This window comes from Haemorhous mexicanus, chromosome 7, assembly GCF_027477595.1.
Source record: "Haemorhous mexicanus isolate bHaeMex1 chromosome 7, bHaeMex1.pri, whole genome shotgun sequence".
In the NCBI taxonomy this organism is placed as follows: Eukaryota; Metazoa; Chordata; class Aves; order Passeriformes; family Fringillidae; genus Haemorhous; species Haemorhous mexicanus.
Genome location: NC_082347.1, coordinates 36,640,786 through 36,657,529, shown reverse-complemented (window position 1 = coordinate 36,657,529; position 16,744 = coordinate 36,640,786). Strand labels below are relative to the sequence as shown.

General features: G+C 42.7%; 1 long non-coding RNA gene across 2 annotated transcripts in view; it reads left to right on the top strand.

Moving 5' to 3' along the window:
* Nucleotides 1–16,744, top strand: part of LOC132330109 (uncharacterized) — a 57,735-nt gene that overhangs the window by 29,099 nt on the left and 11,892 nt on the right. The window contains exons 2-4 of one of the 2 annotated variants that reach the window (XR_009487222.1): nt 4,475–4,652; nt 10,271–10,360; nt 12,228–16,274. This is a non-coding gene — a long non-coding RNA (uncharacterized LOC132330109). The remainder of the gene's footprint in view (nt 1–4,474; nt 4,653–10,270; nt 10,361–12,227; nt 16,275–16,744) is intronic. The other variant, XR_009487223.1, reaches the window with a different exon arrangement.

Sequence of the window (16,744 nt, the reverse complement as noted above, 5' to 3'; positions counted from 1 at the left end):
TGTGCTGGATGATACTGAGACATAAGAAAAGACCACTGTAACAAGGAAGTTCTCCCATTAATTTTCAAAATCCAAGCAGGCTCAGTGAGTGCAGTTCAAAAGCAATGCTCTTTCTTTGTGAGACATATGGCCTTGAGCAGCATTCTCAGCTTCCCCTGTGGTTTTAGGATGATTCATGGATTTTGATGGTTTTCTCGAAGGCCCAGTTGCCAAAGTGCTGTAAATGCATTTGAATTTAATTTTATTTTAAAGTGAAGGGGTTTTCAGCTACTTGGTTTCAAAGAAGGGGTCGAGAATGAGAAGTTCAAAGGCTCCAACACATTAAGACATTTAATTAAGGGATCTCAACATCTCTTTGTATTAAAAATCCATAAATGAGGAGGGACATTCTGAATACATGGGACTGAATTCTGAATGCCATGGGATTGGCAGTACTGCAGATCTCTTGCAAAAGAAGTCACTTAGATGGTTCTCTAAAAGCAATTTCTTGGTTTCAAACCAAAGCAGTTCAGCTTGGACTGCTCCCAGCTGCTTCCATCTGCTGTCCTGGTCCATGGATTCTGTACCAATGGACTTTGCCTTCACATGGATTGTGGCAGCAGCAATGAAAGAGCTGTGTGGAAAGTTAGGTCAAATGTGTCTGAAGCCCCAAATGCTCTTTCCCTAGGAGAAACAAGGACATATGGTGTGAGGTCTCCCATTGCCCCAAAGTGTGATTATGTATGTGCAGGGTTTTTAACTAACAGACTCTGGCTTCAGAATACTCTGAAATAGATTTTTATCAGGGGGTGTAGCAATTGGATGAGGGGTGCAGGTTTCTAACTCAGAGGGCAGGATTAGATTAGATACCAGCCAGAAATCCTTGCCTGTGAGGGCAGTAAGGCCCTGGCACAGGTTACCCAGAGAAGTTGTAATGACCCATCCCTGGAGATGTTCAAGTCCACCTTGGATGGGAGCTTTGGGCTTTGAGCAACTTGGTCTATTGGAAAATGTCCCTACCAATGGCAAGAGGGGGAAAGCAGATGATCTTTAAGGGTCCTTCCAACCCAAACCATTCCATGGTAGGGTGAATCCATGATATCATGATTTTGTGTATATTCCTATCAGTAAAGAAGGAAGAACAGAAGACAATAATTATGAGAGAGAAGGTGGCTAGATCCATTTACCATTTAAAATTCATCATCTTTTTAGCTCTTTAATTAATTCATTAATTACAAATTAGCTCCCAGGATTTCATAGTAGGAAGCTTTATAATTATCTAATCTTTACTCCTGTGTAACAAACCAAAGAACTGAGCTTTAATCCTCTCTCCATAACTGATGGTGGGTATAAAGAAGAGATTCAATCAGGAGTATTACTCTATCAGGACTCATTTCTCTGCAATTTACGATACCATATGGTATATTTAATCAGGAATAAAGAAGGTTTCCAGAATTGGAATGATTTTGTATCAAGACTGGGAGATCTCTAGCTGCTCTACTTTCATTGATATGAAGGACATTAGTCTAATCATAGCTTTGGACTGAATTTTTGGTTAACAGCCCTTTTGAAGTAAACCTCTGTGATTTCTGTTTTTAAGTCTTGGTTTCCTGCCCAGAACCTGACCATGCTGGAAAGCCTTTTTGAAGACCTTTATTCCTTTAGCATATTTACCAGTACCTGAGTGTAATAACACAGCATTTTTATCCTGGGAACACAATTCCTACACTTCCAGAGCTCCAAATGGGAATGTCCTGCTTCTCTGAATGGACAATATATGTCTCTTCAGGAAATAATCCAATATAATTTGCCTTTGGCTGTAAGAGCTGTCGAAGTGTTGGAAGGTCTCTGGCTGCAGCCTTGCAGTAAGCCAGTTTAATCAGAGTCATGGTAGCAATTCAACTTGAAGAAATTTAAATTAATCTCTCTAAAGAAATAAAAAAAAAGTAACAAGCCCAAATCTTAATTAAATGCTATATTTTAAATTCTGTGAATAATATTGTCTAAGAAACATTTAATCATTGTATTTTCTTGTTTAGGATTAGCTGTTTAAAGACAAAAGACTCTAGGCTCCAATTAACTGCTGCCAAAAATTAATTTAAGTAGCCTAATTGACAACTTGCTTTAAGCTACATAAAATCTTGGCATAAAACTTATTGTCAAGGGAGAAAATATTCCTAATTTATTACTTTATTATAAATGAAACTATTGACCAAAGTGCACTTGCTCTACTTGCAGCTGTTATGTAGAACAACAGCATGGAGATGAGGACGATAAGGAGTCCTCGTCCTTATGTGTAAATACGAGTTGCTCTAAAATTGCACCAATTGTGAATGGCTGTTTGGAGTCACCAGGAGAGGGAACTGCTGTGGGACGGGCAGAAACCTTGTTTCCAGGTGGTGCCATGGATCCCATACTGGTGGCACTGGTGGGCTCCTGCTGGCCTTGAGACAAAGGCTGAGGGTGAAAGCCGAGCCCGCGCGCCTCCCACCTCTATGCAAAAGAGAAATGTAAACTCTTCCACATGTGGGAGCAGAATGTGGTCGCTGTGGGGAGAAGGTAGCAAGGCTATTAAATGTAAAACCAGGGCTGAACAATCAAAAGGCTTGTCTGCGAGTGTGCGAGATACTCGGATATCTGTGAACAGGGAGAGAAAATTAAAAGCTGTAAGTACATACTGTAAAGCTCTTTAGTTTCTTGTTTATGGTCGCAACGGGCCAACTTTCAAAGCCACTTCTTGAAACGTTGCCCACGGTTTTCCACCTGCAACTAGTTAGACACACAAGTCCTGTGTTTTCTGCACTGGCACAGCTAATTTGCACCCCTCAAAACCCAGATGAGTTACAGAGGCATCGGGGAGCTGTGTGGGGCACAGCTCCCTGGTTCCCTGGCCCTTGTTTTGTGCCATGCTGGAGAGGCAGCCCTTTTCCTTCAGCCACTGTGCTGTGCCTTCTGCTGTCTGGCTTTTCCACTCACTGTTTCTGGCCATCCATCCATCTCGGCCTGCTTCAACACCTACTTGATTCGTTCTTAGCCATTATGCTGGGCTTTTTTCCTCTTTGTGCTGCACAAAATGATGGCATGGGAAAGGTGGCTTGCTGGTGTGCAGCTTTTCCAAGGAGTCCCTTTGAAGACTAAAAAGGTTGCTTGGAAAATATGGTATCTTGGCTCAATTTTCATTGTCTAGGCACATTTCATTTCAGAAAATCATAAACTACCAATACAACCATGTCATTGCAATTTTTCAAGCATTTTCTTTTTGTGCCTGTGTGTTTTATATCTGGGTGAAGTCACATCCCCCCAAGGCTATTGGAACAAAGCTCAGCTGAGAGCTGAACGTACCAAACAAGGGGAAATTACAAAGGGAAAGTTAATGTCTCCAACCATTAGTATGGGCACTTCTCCCACAGCCTTGGTGAACCCTGGAGCAACAGCCTGAGTTCACTGTGAGAGGCCACTGGCTTGGGGAGATGCACCTACATGGCTGAGAACTTTGGAAAGCAAAACCCTCCCAGCCAAGAGCACGGCATCCACTGAGCCTCAGAGATGCTTTTGCAGAGCTCCCAGGGCACTGTGACCCTTCTTCACACCCCTCCTCCCCTGAACAAACTGTTTAAAGACCAAGATTTGCTGCAGAGATAAGGAGCACTAAAGAATTTACAGCAGGTGCTATTTGAAGAGACTTCGAACAATGCAGAATTACCTGTGCCCATTTAGTCCATTAATCTTCTCTTGTAAAAATAGCAATAAACAGTGATTTAGGAGCAGGGAGGAACCAAGTTAGAAGCCCTGAGGTTAACAGGGAGGAAGATCAGTGCTTGTGGTTAAATTTCTCTGTTGGTGCAACAAGTGACTGAACTGATGAAAAATGTAACTGCAGGTACAGGGTAGAAAATACCAAATTACGATGGCTCTGGATGGTATTAATTAGCAGATATATCAGAGGGATTCTACCAGGTCATACTAGGTGCTGCATAAAACCACAAATAACAGCACCCAGAGCACAAAAATGGTTTGCAAACTGCAAAGACCCCCATAACAGATATATGGACTTGCACTGAATGCCCAGGGAAGGCAGTACAACAAAGAGGTTGTCCTAACCCAGAGCGACTGGCTGAAATCTGAAGGTAAGTGACAGTGGTTAATCACAGTAATTACCACCTGCTTGGCTGCTGAAGTGTCCACAGCAGGTACCCTCAGCCCCAGAACAAAGTCTTGTTATGATGGATGGGCTCTGGGTTTTAAACTGAAAAATTCAGGGACCTGACCAAAGATCACTGGAGCCAAAGGTGATTCTTTTCCACTGGAACAAGCCCTGTGGCATCAGGAACCCATCAAAAAAAAGGTGATTTACGTGAATGCAGCAGCAGAATAGTTTCTCCCCGAATGAAAACAAATGAGCTGGCAAAGTATTAATTTAAAATAGTTGACTTGTTAATGAGCAGTATATATTATAAATGTTGCTTCTTGAGGACTGTCAGCCTTTGCTTTGCAGGTGGCTGTGTGCCTGCCCTGCTCTGGTATGTGGGTACCTCCCCCAGAGGCTCCTGGATCCTCCGTGCACCGAGCAGTGATGTGCCTGCTGCATTTGGCTGGGAGCTTTGGAAGCAAAGATGGTTGTGACTTTAGCATGGTTGCCAAAGTGTTCATAGGTTTTAATGCTCTTCAACAAGGTAATATTAATTTAAAATGGCTTTGTTTTTCCTCTGTATTAAAAAAAAAAATTCTGAAATAACTTTTGAAACTATTCTTGTCTTGCTTTTTATATGAACAGGGGCTTTCTCATTATCATTCTAAAACAATCTCAATTAAAACCACTTTTTTATCACTCATTTAAAAATTTGTGGAAATCGCTGACCTCTTTAAAACCAGAGCGAGCTCAAAATAATTATGACAACACTTTTTCTTTCATTTTTAAAAAGAAATGTGTTTCTGGGTTTGATTCTGTTAATGTAGAAGACTGTAACTTTGTTTTGAATGAGGCAGTTATGTCAACAACAAATTTTGAAAACACACAAGAATCTGAGAAAGGAAGGATCCAGCATTATTTACACCATTTTGTAAGATAATAAATACAATTCCTAGAGTGAACTGGCTAACTAAACACCGATGTTGTCAATTAAAACTTTAGTTGGTAGAAATATTCCCTTTACGCTCCTTTTTTCCTCCCACTCCTCCCTGTGTGCTGAGTATCCTTTATTCCTGGACACCAGGCAACACAATGGAAAGAAAGCAAGACCTGAGCATCCAGACAGAAAACCAGGCCTTGAGGCAGAGCCAGAGGCAGCTGGGATCCCAAGCCATACAATGCCACCACATCTGTGCTGTATGATGAGCTCCAAGTGCTCCTTTCACATCCCAAGGGCAGCTGGATGCTGAGCATGCTGCTCCCAGCTCCAGCCCTCTGGTGACTCTCGCCCAAAAATGCTGCTGAGAAAGGCACAAATCCCTCTGCTTCTGCACAGTGTTTGGGATGCAAACTGGCCAAATATGTTAGGGTCAGCACAGGCACAACACTCTGTTGGCAGCTTAAATACAGTTGGGATAGGGGGCTGGCAAGGACAGTAAAATTTAACATACAACAGTTTCAGAACATGAAAGGGAAGGTGATTTTTAAATATAATCATCCCTCAAATCTGCAATTGGGATGAGGGTTGCAACAAAGCAAACAGGAATTCTGGAAATGGAGAGGCCTCTCCGTGTACAGCACAGGTTGTTTTGCAACTTTGCTGCTGACTTACCTGAAAAGAATTCCTCTCCCCCGGTTCCTGATAAGGCACTTACTCCTTCAAATTCCCCACAAGGAGCAGTGAGATGGGGACAAAGTGGCACTCCCCAATTTCCTACACTTACACTTTCATTTGTTATTAGAGACAAACTACAGCATAATTGAGCTAAATCTCCAGCCTCTGCTGGAGGCAGCAATGCCACGCATGGTGCACTGCAATGCCTGCTGTCCCGGGGATTTTTATGAGATCATATTTCACAAGGAAATAAATTTCCTCCTCCAGTCTGATGCAATCAGGTTACCAAGTGGTAACCTGATGGTAAATAGCTATGGATAGCTTCCGTGCAGTTTTGCAAAGTGTTTGGGGATATTCGAGGATGAAAGCTGCCCCAGATAACATCTTAATCACTGAAATCTGGAGAGTGATTGAGAAAACGGCTCCACAGGGATGTCCCAGGTTCCCTGCACCCCCTGCAGCCACTCAGCACCAGCAAGACCCACAAGAAACTATTTATGTTGTATTCATCTAGCCTGTGCCAGCACAGCCCAGCTTTGGTGACAGTCTTCTCTCTGCCACTAAGGCACTGACTTGGATCGATTCATCCCTAAACTGCAGCTATGGAACCTGGCATAAGATTGTTCAGTGTAAGTACGTGCATTTCACTTCTCTTTCTAGAAGCAAAGGAAGAGCAAAACATCTTCACAAATATAAATTGTCCTCCCTCTACCCACGCAAATTTTCATTGGAAACAACAGATGGGTGCTGCCCAGTAGAAAAAAAAAAATCAGTTAACTGAGTTTACAGGGAAGATGTTTTTTGAAAGGCATTTTGGTAACATGCTCAGGATGGCCAAGGCATCCATAGGTACTCTCCAATTCATGGAAGGGGCACTGTTAACTCCATGACAGCTGCTGTTGTATCACCATAAACATCTGTCCATGACCAGCAAGCAATGCAGCAAGTGTGTTGTGTGTGCCACGTTCAGACCTGAAGCCAAACAAAAGAAGTTCAAAGGAATGTGAAGTCATGCTGGTTTCCACCAAAGATTTTACCTAAAACTACTAATTTTGGCCAGACAAGAAGGGAGAGAGCTGGATTGCCAGCAAGATTGTTGGCTTCTGGCAGCTCTTTCATGAGTAAATCCCACGGATCTCTGCTCTGAGAGAAGCAGGCAGCAATTTGAATCTTGTTCTTGCTAATTTTAGATATGTAACTCCTGAAACAAGGCAGGAGACATCCTACAAATTCTATGTTGACTAGGAACAGGAAATTCTGCTGAACCTGTAGGCATCAGCTCCTGCCATATTCCAATGTCCCATGGAGAACCCTCCTTCCACCTGCCCACTGGAGAGAGCTCTCAGCACTTTGTGATCTGCCCTTGGGAGTGGTCACTTCCCATGCACTGGGATTTAGAAGAGTCATTTCACTGCCTGTTCCTGGAAGCGAAACAGAAGCTGTCAAATGTGTAACCATCATCACTATACCCCATCTAAGTTCATCACACAGGCCAAGATTTTGTCTCTTCTTCTTTTTACCCCTCTTTCTGATAACCACTCTTTTGTCACTTCTCAGTGTTTTCTCAGTCAAAAGACTAATGTAAAAATCACCTCCATGGGATTTATGCTTCTGTTTTTCAGTAGGCACTTGCCATTTAGTAACTCCTTAATGTGAGATTGTGAAATACCTAAAGCTAGGCCTGATCTGGCAGGATAATGAGGACGCGAATCGCTATGGAGATCAGCGGAAATTGTGCGTTGAGGCACGCACCATGAACCAAACATGTGGGGATCAGAGAGCAACTCAGGATTGGGTTCAAAAGGTGATGAAATGGGAAACTGTCTTGAGCATTTTGATATGACATCCAAAGGATTTACCCAGGTCAGAGCAACCTGATGAATTCACTTGCAAGTGAATCTCCTTGGAAGTTCTCCTTCATCCTAGAGAAAGCACGAGGCATCAGAAAAGGAGTTCTTCACAGATAGTGTGATATTCAGCTCAGGCAGTCCTGTAAGTGCACAGGAGAGAAAAAGATGGTGCTGGGCCAAGGGTTAAGAAATGCTGTTCTCTCCCATGGACATCCACTGTCTTTCCAGACAAAAAAGAGTGCTTGTATAAATTCACTTGCAACACAGTTTGGAAAATGGAGGTTTTTTAAAACATGTCACAGGACAAAAACTTCTGAAATTTGTATTGTCTTTCAAAGAATTTTAATTATTTATAACAAAGAAGCATTGACTTAATTATGCAGGTCCATCCTCTAGTGCTTACATCTTTTTGTTTTTCTTTCAATCTTAGTATGAAGTAGTTTCCAAACCTTCCTAGGACCTAAAATACATATTAACAAAAAATCTAAGTCACTTGGGAAGTGAATTAATTTCAAGATATTTTTAATCATTTCTAGGGTATATATCTGAATTTTCTCTGAAATGTTCCTTTCCCAAGGTGACTAGGATACAGGGGTGATCTAATGCTTCCCTGAGACATTCCTCCCATGTTGATTTGATATAAGATTTGCATGCCTTTTGGAAGCTAATATCAGCTCCTCAACAAAAATGTTGCAATTTCTATTACTCTACCCCAATCTGCAAAGAATGCCTTTGTGAGATTTTTAGGTGAGAGAAATCTTGACCCAGACAAAGGTTTTGTTTTTGTTGTTTTGCTTTATCTCCTGATTTACCTTTGAGACAACACCCAACAATATGCTACCACACCGTACAAAGCCAGATGCAACAGCTCTGCTTTTCATCAGATTTTTGAAAATCCTGGGAAAGTGGGCATGATACATGATGAAAGTGGGGAATGTGGTGTCAGCACAGCTGCACCTTTCTACCTTGGAGCTTCAGGCCACCACAGGTCCCTGCAGCCAGTGCTGGGGCTGCTTTCTGGCTTGGACTGGAGGAAAGACCCAGTAGACATCAGTGACCAGGCACAAACTGTTCCAGTCTCTTCTGCAGTCTGGAAGAGCTCAGAAGCCCCCTGAGCCCCCTGTCCTTGCCTCTAGGAGTCTGACACACCACAGGCCAAGCAGCCAACATAAAGCCAGTGAGGCTTTTGCTTCAGTGGATGAACTGGGCACTTAGAGATGATTGTAAAGCAATGCTCTCTGTGAATGTTGATCCCACTGAAAGGCTTTCCCTGCTAATCTCAATAGCCCTAATTTCTTTAGACATTCCAGAAGGATTTTGCATCTCAGTCTAGACACACTTCATCTCTCTGTTTTGAGAGAGAAGCCTTTTGAAGCTGCCAGAGCTCCTTTGTTTTCCTGCTCTGAAGGGCTTTGGTGCCTTTGAACAAAATAGGATAGCCTAGGATGGAGATGAAGTCTTCAAAGCTCACTGTTTCCCTATGTGCTATTCAAGGTGCAGCCCGTATATCTAGAGTTTCTAGTCCCTTTCTGCTTCTTGTTTCCTAAAGTTCCTCATTAAAGTCAATAAAAGCATGGGATCAGAGCTCTAGTTCTGCCTCAGCCTCTCTGACCTGTGGAGAAAGTCTCCTCATCTTTTGGTTCCCTATAAATATTCTTTTTCTTGTGCCAATTAATCATGTAATGTCTATACAGTGTTCACAGCATTAGATGGAGTCAAGACCAAAAAGGCATAATCACGTCTGTTTCTGCTTCCCTCTATGAACTCTTCTGTGCAAGAATCAACCTTTCAGGGTATAAATAACTTCTGCTGGAAATTTCTGAGTTTTTCTGATGTCAAGCAGGATGAGGCTTGATTATGTTTATGCTGGGTTTTGGGGTTTTTTTGCTCACACAAGTGCTTGCATATGGAAGACAAGCAGTGCTTTTAAAGGCAGAGTTCAGTAAGCGCCTGGCCCCGCAAGAAGTGACAGACATTGAGGCTGGTCCCATCATTGTGCCCTGGGTCATTCTGCAAGAAGTAAATCAGCAGCATCTTAAAAGCAAAAGCAATGCAATGTGCTTTATTATTTTCTTACCTTTTCATACAGTCCTCCTGAAAAATGTCACAAAGTGTGACTCATCACATCTGCACGAAGTTATGAAAAAAGTAAGCCTTGTTAACCTGCTGTTTGAAAACCAGAACACTTTTATCAGTTCATATAATTGCTAACCCCTTATTCACTGTTCAACACTGAAGGGTTCTTTGCCTCCTAAGATCCCACTAATTGCTGACAGATTTGATTTCTCTGTGACAGCAGGAGTCCTGTTTCTGGCCTTTACATCAAGTAATTGCTTTATTTTTCTCCCTCTCCTCTGAAAAACGGAATTCCCTTCTCCCCTGCTTGAACCTCTGTAATGACTTCTTTCTATGTTATTAAATCCTTGCCATTTAAATCACATTTAGAGATGTTTTGAATAACTGATTCCAATTACTAAGGCTCTTACTAAGGAGCAGCTGAAAATGCAAGTCATTACTTGCCCATACACAAGCAGCTACACCTTGCAGCAGTCTCTGGTGGACTGTATTTTATTTCTACTCAGTAAGGTGCAATTTATACTCATAGGAGGCGAGTGTTCAACAAATATACAGCTGCTGGAGTTCTCATAATTTGTTGCTTGCGCAAAATGGAGACCTGATTTTATATTTATTTTATAGAAATCATCTGGTCCTTCCTGTAGTGGCTCAGGAAGCCTGCTTGGAACAACAGCGGAGATGAGCAGCTGACCGAGGAATGACCCACGTGAGGTTACTATCCCAAGATCTAATAAAAAAGCATGGCAGGGTAAAAGGAAACATGTACAGGTCGTACATTCCTTCTGTGAAGTATGACCAACCCCTCTTGTCCCCAAGGTTGTTTTTTTTAATACAGGTCATGATTTCCTGAATGCACTAAAACTTCCCGGCAATAACAATTTAGTTCAGTTATTAATCATACTTGTATTCATTAGCGCCTTTGTAGAAAAAAAAATATGTGCCAGGAGATGATTATTTGACAAATTACTGCAGGGGCTCAGCATAATAGCTCTGCTGATACAATCAACATTGAGCCATTAAAAAAAAAAAAAAAGAAAGAAAAAGGAAAAAAGAGAACTTTCCAAACTGTTCATGAAAAACACTACGCTGTCAATGGAAGGGAACTGACATTTAAATAACTACCACACAGTTGTCTTCACATGCACAGGCTCAGCTCTTTTCACATCCAGTTACTACCGTGGCACATGTAAACAACTAATAAGTGAAGATAATTCATAATAACTGAGGAATTTGCATTTGTCTCCAATTCACGAGCTTATTAGGAGCACAAGTGCTGCAAACCAAGCTGTGGCTGAGTCTGAACTGGAAGCCAATGTTCGGTGTACTGGGAGTCTGTGTGCAGCTCCCAGCTCCTGCTGGTGCAGGCTCAACTGGTGCCTTGGAATCTGTACAAGAATTAAATAATCCCTTCTGTATTTTCATATTAACTTTCTGGTACTTCCCCCAGCCAAGCACTGATAATTAGGCCTGCTAATATACACAAAGGCAGCAGTGTCCTTTTGACCAGCCGAGTAAAACCACCACCAAGTGGAATAAAAGGTATGCTGATAAAAGCACAGCCTGACTACTAAACTTGCATCAGTTCTGCCAGCACAGCCAAGCTGAAATAAAGATCCCTCCCTTCTCCAGCCCTGATAGCACGAAAACCAGCACAAGGCCTTAATTTTTAAACCCTAGAGTCTAGAAATGGTCTGTGCAACAAAATGCATCTCTCAAAATGCAATTATTGTTTTCATGCAGCACTACTCTTCTTAATAAGTAGATACAGTCATGAGTTAGTATTTTTATTGTAGTTGTTCTGGAAAGTTATTTGGTACAGTGTAAGGTGCTCCTATAATTTAGTTGGAATAAAACTGCTTCTTCAGATTGCCTAAAAGTGTGAGCAGACCAGTATCTGTGCATCTCCTTGCAGGCACTGCTGTGTTTTCACGCACACATAGATAACTATTCACTAAGGTCCAACTTCACTGTGGCTGAAATAAATGAACATTTTCCCGTTGACTTCCGTAGGCAAAGATATGGATCCAGAACCCAACTGCCTATACTAATATTGCCTCAAAAATACCACTTCATGCATATAAAATTGTCCTTAATGAGCAAACTAAAGTAGGTGGGTTCATTTGGTATTCAGAGATAAGCTCCCTAAATGTGTAAATTAAAATAAAAATAAAATTTTGATGAGTATAGGGAAGTTGTTTTCTGTTCTTTTGTGCAGATATTATTCACAACTTTCCCTTTCTATGCATGAAAAGAAAAGAAGATTGAAAATACTTGCCATTAGCTTAAAAAAAGTTGCCCAGTATCAGGAAAATGAATGTCTCTGATGCTAATTTTGTTGCTATGAGCACAGACCAATACACCTGGCAAAGTCTATGTGGTCTGGAAGGCCTTGGCCAGGGGCTAATGAAGGGACCCAAGCACAGATACTAAGCTCAAGCTGAGAAATAAAAGAAAGCTGGCTTGGTGCTGAACATCCCTCTTTTCATGAGCTTTAATTAACCCCATTATTGGTTTTAATTAGAGATGCTTAGGAGAATAATCGCCGAGTTTTGATCTGCTTTTTCTAACGTGGCAGCAGCAGCGGCAGCGGCATCCAAAGGAGCCTGAGTCATTTCCCCCGTGGAAAGCCGGAGTCAGCATTTCAGCATTTCCACAGGGCTCCTCACACGGACGTGGGAACCGGCAGAAGGGCGAGATTCCCCAAATCCAGGCTGGCATCCAAGGCTGGAGCTCAGCACCAGCACCACGGTGCCAACCCCAGAGCCCTAGGGGTGCCCAGAGCCCCAGGATCCAGCACGGAGCTGGAAGCAGTTAAGCAGCTGTACCTCGGGGTACCTGAAATTAGGCCCATAAGGGCAGGCCTGGAGAAATGTTTTAGAAAAGAGCAGCGACGTTCTCAAAAGAGCCAGGATGTCAAAATTCACTTTTGAAAATCTCCCCAGGAATCCCATCTATCTGCCTTTTTAGTCACTTTGAAGGTTGGTGATTAAATCCATACTTACAGTGTGATTCTCCCACACATGGGGAGCAATGGGAGCTTTGTCATCACCACTAATGGGGACAGGATTGTGAGGAATGAAATATGCAAGGAGTATGTGAGGGGAAAAAAACAGGCTTGAAAATCATCAAATGAAAGAGCCAGCGGAGTTTTTAATTTTTTATTCATGCTTTAATTACTGAAAATGATAGAAGCACTTTGCCATTTTTTAAAAATGGTTACGTTTTAAAATGTCTGGGGTTGTTTGTTTGTTTCTTTTGGGAATGCCTTACAATAACCAAGAGATATAAATCAACCCATGGTTTTGCTTTTCTTTTCTTCTGCAGCCACAGCTTAAACAACCAAACAGCAGGGCAGCTTCTCAGCAGCCTGGCTCCACCCCGAGTGCTCTGGGAAGGTTGGAGTGGGGCTGCAGCACATGCCAGCTTTGCCCTGATGGAGTTCTCCCACAACATTCATGCCCTCCTGGTTGGGGTGCCCACAGAGCCTCCTAAGGAGGCTGATTTCTCTTTGCTAAACTTTTGAGACCTTTCCTGCCTTGTTTCACAAAAATGAGGGGTGCTGAAATTGGAAGGACAGCCCAATTTTTGTGATTATTCTGAGTGAAATGCTTACTCTACTTTAACAGCTCTGTAAGACTTAGCTAAAAAAATGTATCAGGTCATGCAGGCAGACATTTTTCCACTTTCATATCTCTCTGTACCTTCCCTCTCCCCCTTCCCCTGTCCCATATAAGCATCAGATTTTAATCTGCTTCTGTCTCTTTAGGGGTGTGAGCCCACAGTGTCCCAGGTCCCCAGGGAAGGAAGCCCTGGAGCCATGCCCAAACCTCACCAAAGCAGCTGCCTTGGGTGGTGCAGCTGTGCTGGGTGGGAGGCTGGTGTGGGCCAGATGCTTTAGGGACACTTACTTGGAGTTTGGGACAAAACCCTCGAGGATGTCACAGTTTTCTAGCCTCTGCTGCCCACAGGGACTGTCAGTCTGGTTTCTCTCATGGACCCTCAAAAATGGTTTTGCTCAATCTACGAGGCACAGAGAACCAACGAGCTGTCAGGTGGGAACATCCACATCATCCCCCAAGGACCACTGAAGAGGGCCAAAGCCATGGAACCTATCACTGGACTCTTCATTCACTCCTTTCTTTTTAAAATATTCCCTCCATGGGCAAACAACTCCCTGGCATTGCTAGCCAGTGACATGTGACCCTGCCTGTCACAGAGCCCTGTGTTTTATGCCATGGGGCAAGAGCAAATGGCCAGAGGAAGCCAAGGCAGGAGCAGGTCACAGCTCCCTGGGCAGCTGAGCTCCTGGAGGAATCTCCTGCTGTCTTGTTTGCTCTCTCTTCAGTGTTTCAGCTCTCTGTTTTGCAGAACTGCAGAATTTCTGTAGAATGCAAAGAGCAGCTCCTCTGTGTCTCACAGGCATACTGTGAGGATAAATGTATTAAAGATGTGCAGATGTCAGAGTCCACATCAGGGCAAAAACATCTCAGGGAAGATAAATACGCCTGTAGACACCAAGTAGTCTCTTTCTTTGATGCTTTAATGCTTTTATGGTCAATAAAGAAACCCTGAGTTTCACAAAGGCTGTCTGACAGTTCTAATATTAGCATCCTCACCACATCCTTGATGATGCCTGTTTGTATCTCTGTGTGATGCTGATGTTGTTGGTAACATTTTCATGTAGTCTAAACCAAAGTACAAACCTGGTTTGTGCTTGACAGTGAATTGGTTTGCAAAAATGAAGCAAAACACAGTTCAATCATTTGCAAATGTGAGGAGAGGATGATTACATTAATATTTCTGTATTACATGAAAAGATGTCTAAGTTGCTTCTTCATAGGAAGAATAATAACTTAGTAAAGGAGTAAATGTAATTCAGCAGAAACAGCAGTGGATATTTGCATTTCCCTTGGCTTTAGTTCAACCAAGTCAAGAGCTTTTTGTGATAAATTCAGTGAAGAGAGAGAGACCAAGCTGCAGGGAGGCTGTGCCAGTAGCTGCAGTCCCAAGGCAGCTCCTGCTGGGAGCTGCTCCCACCCCATCACACACGGGAGCAGGAGTGCAGCCTCGACCTGACAGAGGTTACACCCCCTCAGCGTGGCCAAATTCATCTATACTGGAGCAGGAGAGATTGTGCCATCAATCACCTGCACCAGGGATGAAGTTAAGCTGCTTGCTCAACTTCCCTTTTCTCCTTCCTTGCTGGTGGAGCCTTACCCACCCAATCACAGGTGCCTCAAAGGAGGGTTTGTGTGGGTTCTTTTTTTTTTTCTTCCCTGGAACATTTGACTAAATCACATTTGCAGATATTTCAAATGTTTCATTCACGTGACACCTGAGCTTTATTTACTTTTGAAATAAGTCATCTCATTAACAGAATTCATTATCCATTATTACTGTCATGTCATTCTCCTAATAAAAGGAATGTCTGTAGAAGCATTCAGTGGCTTAGCTGGTAGCATAGTGAGCTATTATGCAGCAAACCTGCATTCACACTGTACATTGGTATGCCAAGGCTGGCAGAGACTAGGAGCATCAATGAGGTAATAGTCTTAATCTCTGAGGGGAGGATTATGTTGTGCTGCACTGCAAATGCCTCCTACTGTTAGCAGGATAATACTTCAGATGGAGCTATAAATTGTTCAACAAATAAGGACAGGTGCTGGGAAGAGGGTGAAAAAACACCTTCAATGTTCCACCATTATCTCCAGATAAGAGGTGGAAAAACTGTTGTTCTCACTGCTAAACTATTATCACTCTTTCTCCATTTAAATTACCAGCGTGGCATGGCCAGCCACTCAAAAGTGAAGTGCACTGATAGTAGTTGGGTCTCTTCTTCCCAGAAATGCTGTTTGCTTTTGTGACTGAACTAATGCTGGCTGTGGATACGTGTGGCACGAAGTGATCACGGGCAGGCTGCCCCAGAAACACTGTCCCACCTCCCTGTGTGAGTTCCCTTTTCCAGACAGTCCTACTGCACATCTGAGCCTGGACAGACCGTGCTCCTCACTCTTTCCTGCTCAGAGAAAGAGTTAGGATTCATTACTGTTCATGGCATCACAGCTTGTAGCTGTTCTCTTTATGGAACCAAGTTTTATAGATCTGATACTCTGGTTTCACCTTAACTGACCCCTAACAGCAGAACTTAGAATGAGAAAGGGATTTCTCCTTTATAAGTGGTAATAAAAAAGTTGGCACAATTTCCAGACCATCTTTTGCAATAGGAGGTCAGTGAATATCACAAAGCTGGGAAAATTGTATTATTCCCACTTTACAGAGGATAGATTTGAGATATACACCAAAAAGTACTCAACCTGTGCTTTTGCTGGGGTAAACTTTGTCCAGTGGTCCCTGGAAAATGCTGCTTTATCACAGGATAGCAGAAGAGCACTTAATGGCAATGTACAGATCAGCAGTTCAGGCTGAACTTAAGCAGAGCTTTGCTCCTAAACAAATGTTGCCTTTTTCAGGTAGCAGTGATTTACCACAGTCCCAGCACTTGTCTCTACTCTTATCCTGTTGTTCTTCCCACTGCTGGAATTTGCTCTTGATCCAAAGCCTCACCCAGCCACACAACAAACCAGAGGTGAATTCAGAGTGGGAAGCAATGCCTTCAGTCTCCCAGGTTAGTTCTGAGTCTAGCTGAGAAGCTTTGCTTTGGATCAAGGCAACATTAATTTAATTTGCCTGGCTCACTTCTCAAGGAACAGAAGTGTATTTCCCTGCTTATCCAGCTGTAACTCAGGGACCTGCTCTTTGCCCAGACCACATCTCTTATGATGCAGTGAGGACCTTTTCACTCACCATGTGAAACACTACCTTTTGATTAGAAATGCCCAGAGAAACATTTCCAGGCCCCTAAATAACTTTTTTAATGGTTTTGCTCATGGAAAATTTCAGCATTTGCAAACACTGTCCTGTTTTAGGATTACAGCAAATGAGGGAATATTGACCTTGCCCACCAGCTTGAAATTACTTTAAAAATTTTATCCAAGCTCAAATATGTTCAGCCCTGAGAAGTGGGAAGAGAGACCTCTTTTGGGCAAACTCTTAGCAACATCTGATTTAAAAGATGCTCAGATTGTGGGTCTAACT